The sequence below is a fragment of the Zootermopsis nevadensis genome, unplaced genomic scaffold (assembly GCF_977971745.1).
Source record: "Zootermopsis nevadensis isolate Lab colony 2312 unplaced genomic scaffold, Znev_1.0 Znev_ptg000021l, whole genome shotgun sequence".
In the NCBI taxonomy this organism is placed as follows: domain Eukaryota; kingdom Metazoa; phylum Arthropoda; class Insecta; order Blattodea; family Termopsidae; genus Zootermopsis; species Zootermopsis nevadensis.
In genome coordinates, this window is record NW_028259153.1 from 4927223 (window position 1) to 4934720 (window position 7498).

Sequence of the window (7498 nt, forward strand, 5' to 3'; positions counted from 1 at the left end):
TTATGTTACGACTGTATTAAAATATGCTAGTTCGAGTTCATCTTTTAAATCTTCACTATGTTTATGATTCGTTGTCACCCTGTTTCCTACGACCGCTTCATTCTTTTCGTTACTTTAAAACATTCCGACTAGTATTAAATCACAAATAACTCTGTAACATTGTAGTGGACCTAAGATTTGGTTTTTGTATTTCTCTGGTAATATGCGCTATTTTGGTGAAATGTTATAATTACAGAAATGTTTCCTGTAATGCAGAATCCCCTCTTAAGGCCACTCGGCTCGTTTAAGATCTCTCTCCATCATAACGCCTTGCACGTGAGGCAACTTCTTTGGCAGAATTGTGAGGCGGTCGGCCTAAACTGGCGTACGCAGGCTCAGAAGGGGTCTACCCCGAAAGAGAGACAACGTTAGTCTAAGAAATGCTGAAAAGAGAAGACAATGAGGAAAAGCGATAGACACTACATTTCGATGGCAGAAAGAACATCATAAAGGTTCCCAGGTATTACTCGCTCGTCCTTATGATAAGTTTACGTAAATGAAGACCTTAGGTCATTTAAACAATGTTTAAAAGTTAATTACGACTGTACTTCAGTCAAGACTAATGACAACAAACAACGCGTATGTATATTATATAGTTTAAGACTATTTGAAGACCGAAAAATTAATGGAATTTCCGGATAAATTACAAAGTACAATCACATAATGTAACAGACAGGTATGTTCTTTACATGTAGCATGAAACATGATGTATACTTTCACTTACTCGTAAAATCTGTCTATTAAATAAAGGTGCCATATCCGTGCCTACGCAGTTCCCAACATGGAATAGACAGAGTATATGTTATGAACTCTAATTCAAATGAACAAATATTTTAATTAGTCTAACAAGTTTGTTGGGTTTTTCAAATTCAGCTAGATTGTTACATATCATAGAAGTTTATGAATTATATGCACAGCTGATGCATGATCTCAGTGCAAGGTGTTAGTGTGTCTTGTCCGTTCGAATACTGGTATCTATAAATAATTGACAATGTCAGAAGTTAATTCTGAACTGGATCACGTCGTAAGACCTAACCATAAATGATACATGAGCAATAATAACTGATGTAATCTTTCACACTCTTATTTTTTTCAATGTGTCGATTACAGAAAATATTTGGGGAATAGTTAGTTGCCCTAGTAAGACGCAGTCAGCATTATTGATATAAAACTAGGAACTAAGAAAATATTCAGGATGCTGTATTATGACAAAAGGTTCTGACATTTGTGATTATGCTACCAGAATCAGTTGCTGGGAGTGTGGACTGAAAACACTTTACCATAAAAACAACAATTAGAATAATAGGAAATGTTAGCATAATTCACACAAAGACTGAAAAACCTCGATTCAGCACATAACATTTAGCATAAAGAAACAATGTAAATACTATGTCAATTAAAATCAGCATCAGCAATAAGGCTTATAAGCGAAGCATAAATTGAAGTAGCAGAAACAGGAAACTATATTTAACCATCAGATGATTATCCTAATTTTCTGTTGAAAATTGAGTTATAAAAATAGCTTTTCCATGGTACTCTTAAATTAATTTACTTCACTATTTAAAGGAGTGGAGTTCCTTATTATCACACTCCACGAAGCACCGTTTTCTTGAGACGCTAACAGTAGTTCAGCGAGTCAAAAAATTGCCCAAATTGTAATTATTATATTCACAAGAGCCCAGTATTGAATCCAGTCCTTAGCTAGATGAATCTAAACAGCACACTCTCACTCTGTTTCTTTAAAACCCATTTTAATATTATCCTCTTACCTAAAAATTGATCTTCTAAGTCGTCTCTACCCATTACGTTTTTCATGTAAAGTTTTGTATGCACCCTTAATGTGCATGTGCCAATCATCGACACAAAATACAGGCAATTATACAAAATAAATTAATACTCCGAAAAGAACTCAACTTCTGCAGAACATCACAATGCAATTATCGTTCCTTCATTCACACTTTGTACGATCTTCTTTATGTTATATAATAATCGGAAAGGTAATTATACTTAATTCTTTATACTGCGTCAGGATTCCATTGTAGACTGGGGGAGATGACGCAGGGGGGGAAGGGGAGGACGAGATATGTGGCATCTAGAAAATTGCTTGCTCCTGTGATCTGGATTCATGGAATGGCTGAGAAAGAAAGGAGGTATTCTCTTGTGCAGTTCCTGTGTGGTTCACTGGGCTATAGAATACAGAGGGGCGAAGGAATCAAATGCTACTGCTTGAGGAATATTTTTTTCCAAACCTCAACCCACGGCCTAAAGTTGGATGCGCCCAAACATCAACTTGATTCGTCGACTCAAAGAAGTCAAGTATTCTACACTGTAAAGTTCTTAAGTCTCTCACTCAGCACAAGTTTGTTTCTCAGTTTATTTTAAGAAACTTCCTCGACTATAGACTATGTGTCACAGCGTCAGATTGGTGAATAATATAAATGATTGGTTGAAAAGGATTTTTTAAGTAGATGGTTAAGATGGTAAAGTTTCGTCATATTGTGATATAATAAGTATATATTAAATCTTGTCTGTCTAATCACAATAAATTCTTATTAAATATTAAAATATTACAATAATTAACATTTAAAATATTTAAAATATTAAATGATGTTCTTTATCGAAATATTCGACGGACAAAATTTAATATATAAATGGTTAAGGTCTATTTTAAGACACTTTAACCTATACAACATGGGACTCGGGATACGAAGAACTAGAAAAACTTATGTATATGGTCGAAAGTTTTCATAAGACTAGACGTAGTTCAGAAGAAAAGTAAACAACCATCAAGAAGGAATGTGATCTGAAAAACTGAAAGATTTTCGTGGTCATATGGGAAGAAAAGTAGTGAAATTACTGCATAACACAAAGGAATGGACAACTTGTAAACTGTTGGACAAAAAAACTTGAATGCAAAAGCCATTACTTAGAAATGTAAGATGTAGGATTTGAGGTTTCCATGGCGGTGAGTCTGAAGATTGTTGTCTTCTGGGTTACTACGCCGTGTAGTCTGGTAGATTTCCACCAACGTTTCAGAGGTCATACTGCCTCCGTCAACGCCCTGACGACAGAGGCAGTATGACTTCTGAAACGTTGGTGGAAATATACCAGACTACACGAGACGCAATAACCCAGAAGACAGCAATATTCATGTAAGATGTATCTATTGTAAGATTTGAGGTTATCACAGCGATGAGTAAGAAGATTTCTGTCTTCTGGGTTGTTGCGCTGTGTAGTCTGGTCGGTGTTTACCAACGTTTCAGAGGTCATACTGCCTCCGTCATCAGGGCGATTTTTCACAACGGTGAGTATGAAGATTTCTGTCTTCTGGGTTGTTGCGCTGTGTAGTCTGGTCGGTGTTAATCAATGTTTCAGAGGTCAGACGGATGCAGTATGACCTCTGAAATGTTGGTAAACATCGACCAGACTACACAGCGCAACAACCCAGAAGACAGAAATATTCATACTCATCGCCCTGATGATGGAGGCAGTATGATCTCTGAAACGTTGGTAAACATCGAACAGACTACACATCACAACAACCCAGAAGACAGAAATCTTCATACTCTGATGATGGAGGCAGTATGACCTCTTTAACGTTGGTGGAAATCTACCAGACTACACAGCACAACAACCCAGAAGACAGAAATCTTCATACTCTGATGATGGAGGCAGTATGACCTCTTTAACGTTGGTGGAAATCTACCAGAATACACAGCACAACAACCCAGAAGACAGTAATCTTCATGTATCTTATTACTGGGCAATTATTTTGCCAAAAGTTATCCTTTCATCTTGTCCTATAAGTTCTTAATTGACGATTATAAGCTTGGCAACGTTGCCATACATTTCGAGTGGGTACGAATTTGCAGTGTACTTTCCACTCCGCCCAATATTTCTGAAAACGATTGTCGGGCGCCTGTCCCATCAGATATGTAGACTTAAGGCCTCTATTTTCCCTTCCTCTGAATATAAGCGAGTGACATTGAATCAGAAAGACATCGCTCTGGAAACGCGACGATGAAAAACCGACCGATAAAACGTCTATTATTCTGGCTAGTTCTAATACGAAACGGAGCTTATACGGGACTTCCCCTATCTCCGTCTAATTCGTCTGCATTATCCTCCCACACAGGTTTAACGCTGAATACATTTAGCGTTATGCAGAAACCACATCTGTTTGTCTGTGGCTTCTGACTGCGCGCTCCTGGCCTCCAGTTTGTTTATGGCAATTTCGCGTTGACATTCTGAGTTTCAAGCAAAGCTACTCGTACGTCACCGACTTGTACGTTTTATGACGTGTCATCATGAACACGTTAGGGGGATGAACTGACAGGAAGGCAAATAAAACTGCATAATGAAGAACTTCATAGTTTGTTCTCATTAAATAACTAGATGGCTTAGGGAACCCGAAGGTTCATAACCTAATTAACCAAAGCCCCGTCCTGGGCCACCAAAATCCAATTTCAATTTTATTTTCATTATTAACGTTATTACGATTATCAACAGAAGGGGATGGTGTGGCGGGGCATGTAGCACGCATGCGGAAGATAATAAACAACATTTTGGTTGAGAAGCCTAAATAAAGAGGCCGCTAGAAATAGGCTTAGACGGGAGGTTAATATTAAAATTAATATTAACATTAAAGAAATTGAGTTGGAGGTTGTAATTTGGATTCATCTCTCTCTCTCTCTCTCTCTCTCTCTCTATATATATATATATATATATATATATATATATCACTCTTGTTAGGAATCGACATCTTTTGTGAACACAATAAAGAAACTTCGAAAGATTTTTTTTTTTAGATTTTTGTCACATGAACAAAAGTGGGTGGATATTAGAGTTTTTAAACTCTACTTTCTTAAATAGCATCGACATTTTTTCTCATGCCCGCCAATTGTCAATAAATAAAAATTAAATTTAAATAGATATAACAATGTAATTTTTAAATTGCCTATTTAGTTAACACCGCCACGGTGGTCTAGCGGTTAGAACGCTGGTCTTGTAATCCTGTGGGTCCCGGGTTCGATTCCCGGCGGCGCCCGAAATTATAACTTGTGTTGGGCAAGGCCGTGGTCTAGGCAACACGGACTTTTCCTCCGGGGGCTTCCCCGGTTTCTCCGTGGCATCCCAACAATTACTCCATTCACACACAGAAGAAGGCAATGGCAAACCACTTCTGGATCATCTGCCAAGAACGTATATGAACAGGTCCCAGTCTGAGAAAAGGATGGAAGGATCGTGTTCATATGGACCTGTCGTCAGACAGAACACTAATAATAATAATAAAATAAATTTAGTTAACCCAAAATGTATCCACTGACCTACATTGTTTTCAAAATGACAGACTCTGTTAAAATATTAATTTTACTTCTTGAAAATATCTTTACACACGATATTTCTTACGGAAAATATTATATTTATGCCGTAAACTATTTTCAAACCAATAGTCTTCATAGGCGGTCCGTGATGTAACAGCCGGTAACATTCTTTGTCGTAATAGACAATCTTGCAATTATTAATCTTAATTTAATTCAGACTCGATTCTCCTACTTCGATTTATCATTGCAGAAGGTGGCGCATGGATGAATGTCATTATAATCAGTCAACTACGGCGAAATATTTATGTATTGTATCCGAACACTATGCACCACGATCGGACGAAGTTTAGGTCCGAGACGCGGGGGAGAACCAATGATCGTGCTATTCTACCGTGATGAACCTTACTTGATTTATAGCACGGTCATATCAACTCGATAAGATCGCAAAGACTAGTGTAACATCCACAGAACAGATCAAACAGGCTTCAATACACATTTACTCAATATATGGTTATGGGAAGGGCTGAGGGGTCAGAGAAGGGTTGGATATCCGAACCACGCCTGTCCACAATTAGCTCTATTGTAGCCTCATTAAAGAAATGCTGGTTTGGTGGTATAGGGAGGGGGATCGAGGTGTGGGCCTCCCAGCAGAAATGGACTGTTTCAACTACTAGTGACATCCCAGCGTCGGAACCCTGTCTGTTGTTGAAGCTGGTAAAGATGGATTGACAATCCTCCGTGAGAAAATAATTCATGCAACAATTTTCTAGAACAATTTCATTAACTGTTTGCTTAAACATGAAAATTATTTATCTGTTATTATTGTAGTACGAGGTGCGATCGGAATGTTTCAAGACTGTGTCAATAGAGGGCGAACCGGATGTAGTACGAGCTTCTGCCGCTAGGGGGTGCGGCCTACATTCATAGTGAATCAGTGTGCCAGCCGGCATCATCGAATTAGCATTTCTTTCTTAGTTACGGGCGTTTTGGTAGTGCATTACACCGACCCTCCTGCGATTTCGGAATGGCGTGTGCATCAAATTTTGCCAAAGACTCGCCAAAACGGCTACGGAAACCTATTAAATGCTAAAGCAAGCATTTGGGGAGTCCGCAATGGGTCGTGCACAAACTTTTGTGTGGCATTCACGTTTTAAAAATGGCCGAACCTCTGTCCATGATGACGAGCGTTCTGGACGACCATCTTCGAGCACAACGCCCGAAAATATTACGAAGATTCGGCAGGCCATTCACGAAGATCGACGTCGTACCATCAACGACTTGTGCGACATTGTTGGGATAGGCTATGGGACCTGTCAGCTGATTCTAAAGGAAGAACTCCACATGCGACGCATCATGACAACGCGCCAGCGCACACCGCCCTCAAATTTCGGCAGTTTTTGGCATCAAACACCATGGCCGTCATCCCGCACCCTCCTTATTCGCCGTGTGGCTTCTTCCTCTTCCCAAAGATGAAAATTCAGCTAAAGGGAAGGAGATTTGAGACGATAGAAGAGATTCAGGCAGAATCGCAGATGGTGCTTGACAGGCTGACAAAGAAAGATTTCCAGGGATGCTTCCAGGCTTGGCAGCGGCGCTGGGATCGTTGTGTTCACTCCCAGGGGAACTACTTCGAGGGTGATGGATGAATTTAATACCTGATATAAGTGTACGGGTTTTTATAGGCGCAGTCTTGAAACTTTCTGATCGCACCTCGTATTCCTAATGCGAACAGCGTGGTGTATGAATATTTTCCCCGTGTTATGGAGGAGTAGAATATGGAGGTAAAGTTCCAGGAATTTTTAGCTCGGTATTTTCAGTAATGACGCTCACATCTAGGAATATTAATAAATAATTTTATTCGTCACTTTTTATGTTTGGGTTTATCTCACTCATATGAACAAAAAATTAGACCTCTATTTCTTGGATAGGTTCTACTGTGCCATATTCACGCCACTTTAATACAAATATAACTTGACTTAAATTTAATTTAAAGAAACTTGGACAAAAATTGAGTTCATAAAAGGAAAACACAGTGGTCAAAGAGGAAAGCATTAATTTTATATTGGAGCTGCTTAATCAGAATGTCTATAAAAAATTCATTCAAATTTCATGCTTAAGATGAGAGATAAGTAAAC